Raw genomic sequence first — 16626 nt, 5'->3', positions numbered from 1 at the left:
ATGGCAATGGCAATGCGAAACGAGGTAGCTAGGTCTGTTTGGTCCGCGGCTGCTTATTCGTCAGAGAAGAAACCTTCCGGCATACCTCTGCTTATTTCGCAGCTAACCCGTCAAAGGTATTTCCAGTATCCGCCACCTGTGGACGTGCTGGGTAGCAGTACAGCTCTGTAACCAGAGAGGGATGACAGCTACTGTCACCCCATTAAAAATTGGAATGACTCATGGGATACATAGCAGACTATGGTATCCATTACTTCACATTGTTGGCCAACGTTCTCATACCAACGCTCTTGCTACCTGTCTTCCCAAACTCGCTACGTATTGCTGCAGCTATGGTGTTCAACTTATGCAACTGGTGGGTAGCCTCAGTGTCAAGTAGAAATTGACTAGTTTGCTAGAGAGCCCGTGACAGTCCGGGATCTGAAGGGGCCTGCTCGTCTGGAGCACACAGTCTTTCACATCACCTACATTAAAGGTCAGAACATCAGTCTTCTTTTTGTTGAAGACTTTTTCGGCGTGCTGTAGTAGCTGTACCACTTGTGTCGACGGTGTGAGCAGTGCCAAAAGACGGTTGCGAGTCTGAACTGGGTTGTCTTGTAGAAAGCTCTTACACGTTGTGCAAAGACGATATCTGCGCATTTCTCGACTAACATACCCTGAAAGGTATGTTAACGATTGGTGCTCAAGGTCGTTGAGATCGGCCGAAGAGGTGCTCATGTCCAGTGGCTCTGGTTCGACGTCTTCCTTGTCTTCATGGCCTCTGTTCCCTCTGCATTGAGTGAAGTCGACAAGGTCGATGCCGTCGTCAATGGCATAGCTGCGGCTTAAACTGGGGCAGAAGAACTGAGACAGTGTGACAAGTCTCAGCGTTGCCTTGAACTCTAGTGGCCTGGGCACCGGATTCTTCAGCCGCACAGTGGCAAATAACTTTTCAAGGGCATCCTGACTTAGACGACTGAGGAGGACGAACTTGAACCCGTGTTTACGTAGCAGGTACTCCTGAATCTCCAGAGCAGCTGTTGTTGCCACGAGCACTCCTGCTTGCACCGGCTTGAATGCTACTTTCTGGTTTGGTGCATAGATGGAAATGTTTCTGAAGAGGTCTGCAAAGCGCTTAAGGAAACCTACTGCCACCTCATGCTTATCCTCTTTGGCATGGCTCATCGCTATGCTAAAGCTGCGTGCAGTCATCAGGGAAAATCAGCGGTGAACCTGCTCGATGAACCACGCAGTGGTCGTGGCTTCACGTGGCAGTCTTCCCATCTCGACGAGCAATCTGATGCCTGCCGACACTGCTCTGTTTAGAACACCCACAGCTGATGACACATTCATCTTATCGTAGTGCTTGTTGTCCAGGAAGCGTGGCTTGAGGTGCGGAGCAAGGTTTAGACACAAGGCTTCGTCAATTTCTGCCAGCTTCTTGACATGCCTGATGGACACCTACACAGATCAACAGGACATGCCATGTCAGGAAATGCTCCCTGACACGCACAAAAATTAAAAAGGAAAATGCAATACCTCAGTTGTAGGTATCCTGTGCTTCTCCACAATTTCTTTTGGCAGGTACACGCACTGCCCCCTGACCAGAAGTGCTCGAATGTTTTTGAGTATGTGCGCAGCGTCTGCCAGGAAAAATAGCCGACGGTCGGTGTCTCCTGCACATGGGTGTGTACACGAGGCAACGATCTCGCCGCTGCGGGTAGACGAAATTCCACACTTTCTCCAAAGAGCCTGATTGCACGGTCCCATGTCGGACACAACTGCATCCACTGAGATCCCGATATCTTCGCACTTCGAGATGATGTCAAATACCATGTCTCTCAGCGCATCAGCTGAGACAGAATTTCCTACAAAATTACAAGTGGTGCATGTTGAGTGAAATGCTCAGCAATACTGGGCATTTTCATGACATGATTTAAAATGAAGAGAAGCTGCAAAATACCTGAAGACTGATATCCAATAGTTTTACTTCCACCTGCTGGATAGTCCTGCCAGCATAAAGACGAGGCCATGTGTCGCAAGAGTCACGTCAGCTGAAGTGGATGTCACAGAAGTTCCCTCAGATGTTTGGGAAGACGGAATGGTCGGGTTCCCGATTACGCTTTGGGTGTTTGCATCGAAGTCCAGCCCTGGTGTGAGTTGCATTACATCCAGAAGGAGGACACAGTGACGCTCACAGGGCAGCATCGTCGACGCTTCACACGCAAGTGCTGGGAAAAGCTCATCCAGTGTGCCTGTTACAAATGAGAGTTGAAAGTGTTTAGGCCAGGAAACTATGCTTTGTCCTTCAGCAAATGTTACCAGGCTTTCCAATGTTAAAACTTTCTCAAACGATGACGATGTTGTCACGGTTCCCCTCCCACCTCACCTCACAATCACTTGATCCCCTTATCCTATATAGCTGTAAATGCATACCGCATCGTATCTGCCCTGACTCCGTGACTCCTCGCCTAGTCTTTCACGTCCACTGATACTGGCTTGAACTTGATATCCTCAATTTTCCGCTGTAGGGTCCGTTCGCATGGAAGAGGAAGATGGTTGTCCCTGACATACGAGTATCCTCGTCTACCACAGGCAAGACGAATTTTCAGGCTCATCTCGAGCGTACCAGCGCTCCGTCTGTTTTCTCTCATGTCCCCATTCTTGATCGAGGTCAGCTGGTCATCCGCCAGCCTTGTGCGTGGGTCACCTATTACCGAAAGCATCAATAGTCATCAAAACTGCCTGAACATATTTCACTATTATGATATAAGGAGTCCTAAATGAGCTGCTAGCTCATTCTCCAACTTCGCAATTTTCTTGTAAGCCAACGGCAGCTTGCGCTGTTGCTCCGCTACCGTGGCGCTCTCTGGGGAGACAGAGACACTCTCAGATGTTGTGCCTTCCATGTGAGGTGCTCCATCGTTAGACAGAAATGACGCTGACGCCAGACTGCCCGCAACAGAGTCTGAATTACAAGAAAAAGACCGTTGAGCGTGATCAATACATATTGTGTGCCGTGTCTCGTAATGTAAAAATTTGAAGTTTTCTTACCATTTAAGGATTCCTCATGGATCTCAGCCACCTCAACGTCACCACCAAGGCTAGGAACAATAATTATCAATAAGGCCAGGAGCAATAATGTCTGATGAACAATGTTGCAGTCGAGACCAACACGCAAACATCAAAGGACACTGCTTTACAAACTACACAAAGTGGCAATTACCTTCAGTATCCGCTGCAGGAGTGCACACTCCAAGCGCCATGTGGGGGACAGCATTGTGGGGTGGTAACGCTAATGCTCCCTGCTCTACAGGACCTGCACACACAGTGACATTGCAAGTTTCAGAAAGAAGCAACTAAGATGCACAGGGTTCGCCAAGATAACCCTTGGGGTTTGTAACGAAGATAAAACAAATAAGAACAGTGTCGGAAAGCTAAAGTAGATGTTACAGGAAGTATTATGCCCAAAAATTGTATGTCCATAATGCTGCTTGATCCGTTTCTCTGAGGATAAATCGTGAAAATTAGAAAGCCACCGCAGCCTAATCGGCTATACCTGTGTTTCAGCTCCTTTCCGTCACATGGCGAAACGGTCGAACGCAGCAGACGACGTCGAAACCAAGTGAACAAGTGGAACTTAATGCAGGGTCGTACTGTGCAACGCCGCGTTCTACCATTTCGCTATCTGACGGAAAGAAGCTGAAACACAGGTATAGCCATTTAGGCAGCAGCGTTTTTTTAGTTTTTATGATTTATCCGCAGAGAAACAGACCAAGCAGCATTATGGACATACAATTTTGGGGCATAATATGTCCTCGTCTATTTTAGCTTTCCGACACTGTTATTGTTTTATCTTTGTTACAAACCCCAAAGTTTATCTTAGCGAACCCTGTACATGCACTCTTTTTACCGTGATACTGTGAACTCTTACATGGGAGACTTTGGACAGGGCAAGGACGCGCTAGGGTGCATGTAGGCTGAATGTCACCTGCAGGTGATGGCATTAGAGTCATTAAACACTATCATATAGCGTTATCACACAAGCAGACACCTGTACGGATACCCAACAAATTGAACATACCATGAATGAAGCTCTCATTCTTGGCTGCTTCAGCACCATGGTCAGGAGAAGCAGGGAGAGAGGCCAAGTTCTCTGCACAGTCACTTATCAACAGATTTGGTCGTGATGAATATCTAGTTTGTTAGCGCTCGAGCACGTCGCGGAAGGGGATAACTTACCGTCACTTCCATTCACAACGTCGCTTGGCAGCCAGGGGCGCGTTGTTGGCATTCTCCGGTGATCACAGCTCATCGCCGTTGCCAGAGCAACGGAGCGTCCACGTGACCCTCGTCGTCACGTGCAGTTAAAGCGGCGTTGCTGGCCTCTTTCACACCGTCACTGCGCTCCTCGGTAACCGTCACCGGGGTGAGGGTGACAGACGACGGAAATCTTCGCGTCGTTCGTCGCCAGTGAGCGTCGCCAACCCAGAAAAATGGCGGAGCTCTACGCTTTCCTCGCTGATGTTGGCATATGTGAAGAAGAAGTCATCCGCGTATTTCGTCCTCACGTTGACGCACTGGCGGCCCTCTCAGACGATCAGTTTGTTGCACACTTTCGGCTCTCCAAAGATGCAGTACGAGAGGTGTGCAGCGCCGTTTCGGAGGACTTGAAGCGACTTACGTATCACCTCCTTTTTTTTTCATTCGAACCGAGGTTGTTGTCATCGCCTTCTAAACAAATTTTGTGCATTATAAATGTAACAGAGAAGGAGATACATGAGCACAAGTGGAATAAGGAGTGTAATGTGGCATACGCACAAACTTTGATAGTCGCGCGACTTAAAAGCGAGATTAGTCATTGCTTTATGCCAAGACACTGTTCCTCTTACAGCGCAGCAATGGCGCTCCACTACACTCTCTGTGGAACAGAGAGTACTGATGGCACTGAGGTTCTATGCGACGGGTGCGTTCCTCGATAACATTGCGCATGAAGAATACTTCAGCACAACAAAGCGACCCGTGTCGGAAGCAATTCATGATGTAAGCTGGGCGATCATAAAGAACCTGGCACCAAGATACCTACGTTTTCCTACAACACCAGACGAGAAGCTTGCTGTGAAGCGTGGGTTCTACGACATAAAATGCCTGCCCGGTTGCCTTGGTATGTGACGTAAATGCATGCACCCATGTTGTATTTCTGTTCTTAATGGGAAGTTTCTTGCAGGTGCTGTTGATGGCACAGTCATCGCAATCATTGCGCCAAGTACTAGGGACCCACGCTTTGTCGATGGCAATTATTACAGCCATAAGGGGTACCATGCATTGAACGTGCTAGGGGTAGGCAGAAGTGAATTGAATTAGATTATGTACTTCTAAGGTTATGCAATAACTCCAGAGTAAGTAACGGTATGAACAGAGTTTCATATTGGCAGGTGTGTGACGCCAACCGTCGAATACTGCACATAAATGCACGGTACCCAGGAAGCTGTCACGACGCTGCCATCTGGAGCATGTGCAGGCTTCGTCAGAGAGCTTCAGCCCTTTTCGCAGAAGGAGAATGGCTGTTGGATGAGTTAAGGATGTCGTCACACAAAAATGAATAGTACGCAAAGCTGGGATACCTATATGTGTAAGTAGCATAGAAAGTGATGCAAACACCTCATCCCATCATCATTCACATTGTTGCTGTTGATGCAAACAGTGAAAGGGCTGAGAAACATTTTGAAGAAGATAGACAAAAATGTACAATATTTTTGGCATTTGTGATGATTTGTGATTGGCAAGTGTGATGCTTTTAATAGTTCAACTGTATTAGTTGCAATAACTGTTACAAAACATTTTTTTGTCCCACTTTTACATTTATGCAGTGACAAGTACAATCACAAAGAAGGAACTTGGTTAAATGATGAGTATGAAACGGATAACATTTCGTCTTCCTGCTCTCTTCACAGGTGACCACGGATACCCCCTCGAGCCCTGGCTCCTGACCCCGTTTCGGAGTCCTGCAACAGAAAAGGAGGAAGCTTTTAATAAGGCTCACAGCAGCACTAGAGTTCGAACTGAGCAGTGCTTTGGTGTGCTCAAGATGAGATTTCGATGTCTGCAACGTTACCGCACACTGCATTTTGCACCGGACCGCGCTTGCAACATTATTACGGCATGTGCTGTTCTTCATAATATGTGCCTTGCTTACAATTTGCCCGAACCAACAGAGGAGAGTGAAGCAGTAGCTGCAGAAAACAACAGCGACCTTGAGGAAACTGATGACGAGGATTGGGAAACAGGGAATGACCCTACCAGCGAGAGTGAGACTCTCACATCACAGGGAATGCGCTTTCGGCAGAGAATTGTACACAGATACTTTTAGAAAAACGTGAAAAGAACATGGAGTCTTTATCAACATAACTAAAAGCTTGTTTTGGTCTGGTATAAGTCATTTTCAGTTCAGTATGCTTATTGCTGTGTAATTTTTTGTGCTACTTGTATATTGAATTTTGATTTGTAGAACTGGAGAGTCACGAATCCAGCCATACTCGAAAAACAAACCTATAAACAGTGTGCTTACACAAAATGGCTTCGATGTGCTCTAACTTTGTTATTATACATACACAGGAGCTGTTGAAATGTCACACAACTTAGGAGAGGTGGGTTGGCTTCCACTGAATTCAGGATGGACCCCTTTTAGCGTGCGTTTTTCTATAGCCATATGTACATTTGGGGCGAAGCATAAAGATGTGTTTGCAGGCTTTCTACTGCTTGTCTGTAACATCTAAATTCTTTCCGTTTCCCAATTACTACTCTACCTTGGTACATCAACATGAAGATGTATTAGTATCGCACCTTATCTTACAATGACTACCAAAGTGGGAACTTACGTGCTTACGTGTCCCTTTGTCGTTCCCTGTTTAGTATATGTGTGACGAGCTCTGTCAGGGGCCCGACCAGTGGTGTGAGGAGCTGCACACAGAAAGTCTGATTTAATTTTTTTGTGTGTGTGACACTGGCGGCACAATGGCCCTGATTATGAGGAAGGTAACTAACAAAATTAGGAAACTAGAATAGTATAGATGAATTTTCATTTTCACCTCACGCAGCTGCGCCACTTGGGTCACCAACCTCTCCTGCACTTCAATGATTTGGTTCGCAACAGGTGGTGGAACCCTCCTACGCCTTCTGCGGCACGCTCGTGGTCGTTCCACACGAATTTGAGTAGCTGTGGCACCTTGTGGCGGGTTTGCATCCTCCATGGTGGGGGTGACCGAGATGGAGACACCGGGGCGGGAGGTTGCTGGCTGGGGACTAGCCAGATTGGGCACTGGCGTGCTTCTTTCAGGAACGGTGTCCTGTAAAAGCGGTAAAAAAAAGCGGTCTTTGAATTGGGAATATATGATTGGTGTGCATACCACAGGTACACGGCCCTCTTGATGCGAGATTGTGGCCTCCTCTGCTGGTTGGGGAGGGGCCTGCAAAATCGTACAGTTTGCATGCTATTAAGTACATGATGAAATTATTTTATCTCTGTTCAGTAATCATGCAATATAAAAGTTCACCGCAGATAGGTTTGACATGGAGCACATGTAATGTGACATAGTACACTGGTGGTAGCAGTTCGCCGTCTTCGGTAAGGTTTGCGCCACCAGCAATCCCTACCACCGTGTCCCAGCCAACCAAGGCCATTACGCGAGAGTCCAGACCATGGAGACAAGACGCGACGTCCACAACGCGCGCCACGTCTTCCTCCCCAGGCTCTGTCCCCTCGCGTAATTCCATGCCACCTCCACCACCAGTCGCCGTGATGCTGCAGATACTCGCCCGTACATTTCTGCGGACACGGTACCGCCAGTTTCTCCACAGTACCTGCCACCCGCCAGCGTTTTTCACAATGCCTCCTAGGGCATTTAGGGTCGACGCGATATCGTCCCACTTTTTCTTTCGGTCCTGCTTGGTTTCCCCTTGCTGGAACGTACGGTTATTACACAGCTCAGGGTATTGTTCCATGAACGCAAGCAACTGCATCTTCTGAGCCTCCGACATTGCCATACTTCTGAAATGCGAAAGTAGTTGAACATGGTCATATTTTCATCCGTGACGATTAGGGAAGCGATAAAATCGCCCAGTAAGGTTCATCATACTTATAAAATTGCAAAACTTACCAAATCTTCGTAAATGACTAGCTTTCCAGGCTTGTTTGAACTTTTTATCTAGCTTCCGCACAGCGCGCCGACTCACACAAAGAAGCAGGGAGCAGACGACCCTTAGCAACACGTCATTGGCCGACTTATCGTATCCGCAACATATTTTGTGTTACTGACTTTTAATTAGAGTGTGAAATTTAACGTTTTTTTTACAAAACGAAAAGCTATGTGTTATCAAGTTCAGAACATGCTTGATACGCAAGAAGGAATTAGTTTTTGCACCGGTAAACAAGCGTCGGGTTTCAAGAGTAATGTCGCTGGAGCGTCGCGGAAAGGAGGGCAGGAGAGGAGGTGAATGGCGTTGCGTTGGAATGGTGTTGTTGGCGGCTGGGAGGGTATTGTCATCCTGCCAGCGTCGCAGTGACGATGACGAGCTGCGAATGCGAGCGACGTCGCGATGACTTGGCCGACAACGCGCCCCAGATTGTTGGCACGGCGTTCCATTTCAAAACGAGTCTGCCGTCTGCTCTGTTCTTCTCGAACTGGTCCACTTCAAAATGTTTCTAGAGCGGTGCAAAATGGAACAGAAGACTGGTTACGGCAACAACTTTTCACAGTTTTAAGGGCTAGGCTTAGCTATGGGCAGTATGTTGTTGAACAACTCACCATCCTAAATAGAGAAACATCAATTCACGGACGCGTAACATGTTAACGAATGCTTACCTCACACATGCGTGAGTACACAGTCGGTGTGAAGCCGTCGGTGTGAAGCCATCCTTGCGGACGATTTGAATCCACTGTCGCAACCGGTGCCCTGAGCTGGTGCCTATTGGGAACCGAAATACGCGGATTCCATCCTTTGTGCGGCTTGTACAGCTGTGTACTGCACACACAGGCATCGCGTACGACTTGCACTTCGGTGCCGTCTACGAAATTGACGATAGCAGAGCAAAAACCGCGCAAGACACTAGAAATACAGTGGGCGAGTTCACAGGCTGCTCGACCAAAACCAAAATTGCGAACGTCTCCTGCTAGTTCTCGGAAGCACCTCCCACGTGATCAGTTTCGTCCACTCGCCAGGCAGACTTGGTGGCGGCGGCAAATAACCGTGTATTCACACGAGCGTGTTTTCTGACGGCGCAGCGACTGAAGGAGCGAGAGGGTAAATGATAAGGCGCTGAGGCTACGCCCTTCTGGAATGCCTACACTGATAGTGTTCAAATGTGCTGCCAGCTCAGATGCCTGGGATAACGTTCGCGCTGCGGTTGTAGGTTGCAGCATTAATTTTATGTGCACGGCGCTTGGTACGCAATGGACGAAAGAAAGCGAAGATTGGTGGCTTTTGCTGTTCTCACTGACGATAGTGAATGCTGCCACGAAAAGAAGTGGTTAAGGAAGGATGTTGAGGAAAGAGCACGGTCTGCAAAATAGCCTTTATGGGAGCTACGACACGAGGACCCATGTGCCTACCGCAAGGTTTTGAGAATGGATGCGGCCGCTTTTGAATACACGGGGGTCGGACTAGCCCGGAGAAGTGTTACCGCAGCGCCGCCGACATACTTTTGGCATGGAGTCTGTTGCTTTCCTCTCGGGTGTCCCTCCGCTAAGTTTGGCGGACGTTTTTATTGTGTGACGTGCTTCATACGGTGTATGCGATGTGTTTGTCATGTACATTACAAGAATAAAGGCACAATAAGAGCTTGCCAATAATCATCTGCCTGTTTTTTGTCATTCACCTGTCACTTTTGTGTGCATGTGAAACGAATGGTTTCGGTTTCCCCTCCCCTCCCTCATCTTGGTACTGTCGCCGCCATACGTCGTCCATGCTCGCAGGCAGCCGAAAATGCCGGTTAGCTGCGCGAAGTGCAAAGTCAGATACAGCAAATCCTGCGGCGTGACGTTTCATTCGTAAGTATTAAAGAGCGTACCCAATTTGTGACGACCTTCAATGGCATATATACAAGCTAAACCGCCTTTTCCCGCATGCGTGCAGAGAAACGCAACTGGCGGCAAGCGTCCGGAAAAGTCCGTACTGTTGTTATTATATGTTCCTTGCGTTATCATCCAACAGCTTTCCTCTGCGTAACCCGGACTTGCTTTCGAGATGGCTGGAGGACCTAGGAATGCAGGGTTTCGTTCCTACGCGGCATGTGAAACTTTGTTCCCGGCACTTCGACGCCAGCAGCTTTATGTCTGGATATCGCCTGAGCATGTTAAAAAAGGATGCTGTTCTAAATGGAGTAGTGCCAAGCACATCTCAGGCAAGTATAGCGCCAAATACACTTTATTGCATAGTGCCAATACAGTCAATACAAATGAAATTCAAAACAAATGAAATTCATTGAAAATGAAAACATCCTTGGGTGCATTGTGTGCATGCCCATGACTGTATCCTACATCATTACAAAATCAAAGCAATGGAATGTCATATTGCAATGTAGAACGAGAAAGCTTTACTTGGTAATTAATATAGGTGCTCCCTGCTTTTCATGTTTATGCACTGAAAGCATACCCTCATCAGCTTGATATTTGTCGATTACAGTAATCATGAACATCAGTCAGCCATACTCTTTGTGTCTCTCCATGTGTGTTATTATGCTGACTCCGTGTTTGTTTCTACAGGACAATGAAGCAGGATGCAGTACGATGTTGGATCGGCCAGCCAATCCTCTTACACCTGCTGCATCCCCTGTAAGGAGCAGTTTTCACTTGTGACTCCATGCTAGAAAGATTTTAGAGAAAGTATTCAACCACGGCCAAACATGATGTAAAAAATTTAGCCTTACAAAAATTGTTATGCAGGTACATATGCCAATGCAGCTTCATGAGGAGCATCCCTACTGTAGACTCCCAAGGAAGCACAAACTGGTAAATACACGATCACGTTTCCTCTTCAGTATGGGCATCATGCCGCTCATAGCCATAGTTGCTTCGTGGTGCTAACATGAAAGTAAGAAAAACGAAAAAACTTTGTGGGCATCATTAGCCAAAACAAGCTTCACCTTACTGCACTTTTAACAGACCTCTGTCTTGGTTGACACTCACGAGACTGGGCAAGAATCCCCATCACAAGCATCACACATGGGAGGAGACAAATCAAGCCAGCCAAGTGCATCCCCAGAAGTTGACACTGAAAGTGTTGAAAATGTCTGCTCCGAAACAGTGACCTGTACACCTCAGGAACAGGGAACACCGAAAAGGCGAAAGGTACATTTTATGAAACATTTCGCTGTTAGACGTGTGCTCTGTAATTTGTGCATACTGCAGGTATCACAAGGTGACACGAATATTGAGAGTCCCACCACACCAAAAAGCACAGGAATTCGGAAAGAGCATGCGTACCAGAGCAAAACAACTCCCAGGTCAAGTGTACGGCAACTAAAGCAGAGGAATCTTCACTTGAGTGCAGTCCGCCGCCGTCTGCAGATGACACTGAAAAGAAGACACACAAAAATAAAGAAGCTGGAAGATCTGATTGCAGAACTGAAACAGAAACACCTACTGGCAGAAGAAGCACAGAGCAGGATTGAATCTTTTGGTGAACTGCCCAAAGAAATAATCGAAGAATGGAAAAAGAATGTGAAACGTTCAAAAATGGGCCGTAGGTATTCTCAGGAGACACGAAAGTTCGCCATGACTCTGCACTTCTATTCCCCCCGGGCCTACAACTATGTGGCAAAAATGTTTCCTATGCCAGCAGTTGACACTCTTCGTCAGTGGTCAAAGGTCGTAGGAGCGTGGCCGGGATTCACTAAAGAGGTGCTTGATCATCTGAAAACCAAACACCAGAACAGTGAGCGAAGGGACAAGCTGTGTTCCATTATGCTCGACGGGATGAGCATAAGAAAAAAATGCGAAGTCGACAAAGCCACAGGGCGCCTCATTGGGTTTGTAGATTTCGGGGAGGCCCACACTCCACACGAAACTGATGACGCACCACTGGCGGGTGATGCACTTGTGTTCATGGTAGTGGGTGTGGCATCACCATGGAAGATACCCTTTGGGTACTTTCTCAACAAAGGACTAACGGGCGAAATTCTTAAAAACCTCCTGACAGAAGCCATAACAACAATAACGGACTGCGGCCTAGAGGTTGTAGCAGTAGTGTGCGACGGCTTGTCGTCAAACGTAATGATGGGACGCCTCCTGGGGTGTCGAATACATGTCGACAGCACAGAGGACTTCAAGACGCATTTCCCACACCCCTGTGACAAGGAGAAGAGAGTCCATCTAATCTTCGATGCGGCTCATGGCCTCAAGCTGCTTCGAAATCTAGTGGGAGACCACAAAGTGCTGCACAGTAGCTACTATGGGGTGAGATTTAACAATATCTGTATATCTGTACAATGCAGCACACACAAGTTCAACAAATTTTCTCTATTCCCAGACCATCAGGTGGGACTTCATTGAAAAGCTACAGAAGTCCCAAGAGGCCGAAGGACTTCGAGCCGCCAACAAGCTAACTAGAGCACATGTTGAGTTCCGCCGCCAAATTATGAAGGTTAGACTGGCTGCTCAGACCTTCAGCTCGTCAGTGAGCAAAGCGCTCGACTTCTGCAGACTGCTAGGAATTACAGATTTTGAGGGCAGCGAGGGCACTGTGAGGTTCATCACAGATGTGGATCAGTAAGGAACTTCCACCCCTTCTGATAGCTACTGTCCTGACATTTTTTTTCTAGGTCATTCGACATACTAAATTCACATAGCCCCGTAGCGACTGGGTTCAAGGCACCGTTGCGGAGCTCCTCCATAACACAACAGAAGGAAAAGATGATAAAGCTATCCTCAAGGTTAATGACGCTACACTTATCCTATGGCGTGCCAGTCACCCAGCACGGTCGTCGCATGTCCGTGATAAGCCTTGCTTTTACACTAAAGAGCATAGCAGAACTTGCGGAGGAACTCTTCCAGAACGACGCGTGCAAGTAAGTGAAAAAAAAAGCATGAGGACATGGCAAGAGAGAAATATATTTCCTACAGGTACATCACAACGTATCGGCTGAGTCAAGACCACCTCGAACTTTTCTTCAGCTGTATACGACAAAGGGGAGGCTGGAACAACAATCCCTCCGCGTCACAGTTTAGGTACGCCTACCGAAAATTGCTGCTGCATGCTGATGTTCAAGCTCCCAGTACAGCCAACATATCTCCCAGCCTGGAGGGCATTGAGACCTTGTCTCACCAGGGTAGACCACGGCAGCAGGCATCAGAAGAAGATTCACAGAGCAGCTCTACTGAGGAAACCCAGGCAGAAACCAACCTTAGCACATTCCTTGATGCTATTGATCACGACTACGGTGTCTCGTCGGCGCGTTCAGCGTAAGCAGATTCAGCGAGGACGTTGTAGCGTACATTGGGGGTTTTGTCGTCAGAATAGTGTCAGCAAAACTCACATGTGATGGGTGCCTTGATACCCTTCTTGATGATGACACGTCAAGCCTTCTGATCATCCTTAGGGACAATGGTGGTCTGTTGAAGCCATCTTCCTTTGTACAACGGCTTCTTTGTTGTGCTGAAGAAATATTCCGGCTTGAGCAGTCCAAGTGCAGAGAGCTCACAGTAACCAACATTGTCCTGAAATCATTCAACTATTTCATTGCTAAACATGGTGAAAAGTTGCCGAGGTGTAAGCACTATGCTGATGAGCCCAGCCATATTATCTCTCTTGCAAAGGTAACACTACAGAGATACACAAACGTCAGGCTGAGGGAACATGCGCGCAGGGTTACTGTGGCAAATCGTGGTGTTCAAGTAAGGCAAATGCTCACGAAACAGATTTTGTTTCGTAACCAGTAGGTGTGCTGTGCAACTATGAAGGGCATTTGGCAATTTTCGCACATTCTTGTAAATATTCTATGCGCACTCTATATTTTATTCTGTGCTTTTAAATATTCTATGTTTTGGTATTTCCATGTTGATACAATGTTTTAAGTGCCTCACTAGTTACATTGTGAGGCAGTTTTCTGCTTGTACGAGTGGTTACATTAATATATTTATGTATACAATGTGTTTGCTCTAACGTGTACAGAAATTTTATTTAAAGCGAGCGATAAAAGTGAAACGGGTGCTACTTTTCAACTACTTGACTAAGAAACAAGTGCTACTAATGAAGCAGTACCTGTTTCTTAGTCAAGTATCAGAAAAGTGCCGCTTGCTTTTCTTTTATCGCTCGCTTTAAATATAATTTCTGGACACGTTAGAGCAAACACCCTGTGATTGATACACAGGCTCTGAGTCCCTTCCTTTGTATTTTGATACTCTTCTGGTATTCCCAAAATTTTGTATCGTGCTATGTATTACATAGCTTATCTGCAGTGCATGTGGGTACATGTGCAATATAATAGAGAAATCTTGGGCACCTTTATCCAGTTCCCGTCTTGCACAGTGTGGTTTCCTCGACATCACGCCAACTTGAGATTACGCCTCAGTGTACAATGACGATCCACATTCCAGCTGTAGCATCGTAACATGATCTGTGGCCACGGTGGGAAACAAGCACGGACTGCACGGCATGTTGCGTCCATTCTCTGTTTTAAAGCTCTCAGTGCCCTGTAGTACCCACGTGAGATAATTGAATTTTTCGAACCTCGACATGGGCGATTCCTCCTTCACGCCCGCCGTACATAGCAACCTTCGCGGCGCCCGTATCTCTCAAAAATATGATCCACAGCATTTCTCGATGCGATATCAGTCTCGTAACCGCAGAGCAACGTTTCCGTGAACGCTAAAAAGTACTCTGTTTGCCTTAAAACTTGCCCAGACCGACCCACACTTGTGATTCTCAGAACATCGTTGCGGATTCCGGGCAGCAGCTGTTCTCTTGTCACGTGACATCCCAGTGTGGCCCACAAACTGCAAAGCTCCGCCGTATTTGGGCGGGGAAAACTCGTTGGATAACATTGTCCATGCCAAAAGTTTGGCGGCGCACGGGTGGTATCAGGAGGAGCCTATAGGTGGTGCGCGAACTCCGTTCTCTAGAATCCTACTAGATTATCTCTATGGCTTTTGAATACATTCTGCTCCGCATAGCAAAGCGCATAAGGAGAGTATAGAGACGAATATGCGGGACATTATACTAGCCAGTGATCTTTTTGCCTTAACCCATCTGCAACAGGTTCCTTCGAATTATGTGTGCTTAAACATGCCTCTAAATGCATAAAGCGTTCGGAAATAAGACTGAGCGGGAAAGAGTGTAGGAGAGAGTGCTATGAAGGCTGTGTGTCTTCGTTTTCTACTGTGACTCCGCAGCAGTGTGACGGTGATGAGTGTGATGTAAAGCAGAGACGGCTGTGGTGTAAAGGTCGCACCTTTAGAACACAGTAAAAACAGCTTCATCGCATAGCACACTCTGCGCCAACCGTTGCCGCGAATGATAGGGCTCACTTGTGATTGGAAGACAGAGTGGGACCTTTTTGTCTCAATGGTGTGTGTGTGTGTGGTAGACTGGTAGTTGTAGTAGTAGTGAGTGTGTGTGGTAGTGTATGTGGTAGCCGCACGTTCTGCTAAAGCAAGAAACCTTGTCCCTTTCTGCAGAAGGCAGGTCTTGCTCAAAGACCCATCTAACAGTTTGCTCCCCCCGACGAACTCATGCACCCTCTACGCACCTCCTCTATCCTCCAACCGGCTTGCTTATTTTCTTCTTTTTGCTAAAGTCGTGACGACGCCCACTTCTGTGTGGAAAACAACGGCGAGCCGATCCTGTTATAACCCCCCCCCCCCTCCCGTGTGTCAGTTCGGATATATGATAACTTATAAGTGACGCAAAAAACCGTTCGCCCTCCTCTCTCTTCGAATCAGAAGCGATGACCCTATCGCTCGTGGCCATGGTTGGAGCATAGCCTGCTATGCCCTGAAGTTTAGTTTTTAGAGTGCAGAAATGGGATGGTTCAGGTACGATCCCCTCCTCTGGGAGCTTCCAATTCCTGCGTTTCATTGACCCCATTGCTTTAGGCGTTGGACAGGCCATGTTTTTGTGTCTTCTGCCTTCGTACACTACTCATTGCAGTAAAATGTTCATCGCATATACCGGTGGCATGGTGAAGTAGAATTCACCACCATGAACCCGCACCGTTGGTAGTGCAATTAGAACGGGAGAAGTACCTCTCTTGGAATAGATCCTCTCCCACTCAAACAACCCTTATGATCTTTCCTCATATTTTCCTTTCTTTTTTTTTTTTCTTTGGGTGGGGGTTGTGGGTGGGTGGGTTGGTGTGGGGGTACGTTACCGTCCCATCCATACATATAAAATTATGGAACAAAACGAAATTTATTCGAAACGAATTCGCACTTTTTGCATATCGCGTTGTATAAGAAGGTCCCTCAGTGAATAATTACGAAATAATGCTATAGCAAAGCGAGACGCTATAACGTAAGTTCGTCAATATGTTGCATTTTCAGCACTAGCTTTATCCATATTTTAAACACGTTACTTTGAAGCGCTGTGGCAGTTCCCAAACTTTGTGGCTGCGATGGATGGCAAACACGCAAAAATAGTGAAACCGAGGAAAAC

At 47.1% G+C, this 16626-nt stretch overlaps 2 long non-coding RNA genes across 11 annotated transcripts; both read right to left on the bottom strand.

The window, feature by feature from the left end:
- Positions 1-2436: 2436 nt before the first annotated feature.
- On the bottom strand, positions 2437-4027 carry LOC135391422 (uncharacterized). The gene is made up of 4 exons (XR_010421941.1): positions 3914-4027; positions 3206-3298; positions 3034-3083; positions 2437-2947 (listed from the first exon to the last, which is right to left on the bottom strand). It is a non-coding gene; the product is annotated as an uncharacterized LOC135391422 (long non-coding RNA).
- A 10-nt stretch (positions 4028-4037) lies between these two features.
- LOC135391421 (uncharacterized) lies at positions 4038-14977 on the bottom strand. Of its 10 annotated transcripts, XR_010421934.1 has the most exons (7): positions 14477-14977; positions 13511-13691; positions 7801-11549; positions 7386-7445; positions 7068-7325; positions 6858-6939; positions 4038-5984 (listed from the first exon to the last, which is right to left on the bottom strand). It is a non-coding gene; the product is annotated as an uncharacterized LOC135391421 (long non-coding RNA). The 10 variants fall into 10 exon arrangements; XR_010421936.1 differs by adding an exon at positions 13213-13351 and having other exon boundaries at positions 7068-11549; XR_010421939.1 differs by adding an exon at positions 13213-13348 and having other exon boundaries at positions 7068-11549.
- Between the last annotated feature and the right edge of the window lie 1649 nt (positions 14978-16626).

This window comes from Ornithodoros turicata, chromosome 4 (genome assembly GCF_037126465.1).
Source record: "Ornithodoros turicata isolate Travis chromosome 4, ASM3712646v1, whole genome shotgun sequence".
Lineage (NCBI taxonomy): Eukaryota > Metazoa > Arthropoda > Arachnida > Ixodida > Argasidae > Ornithodoros > Ornithodoros turicata.
This window is presented reverse-complemented; position numbering and strand designations above follow the sequence as displayed.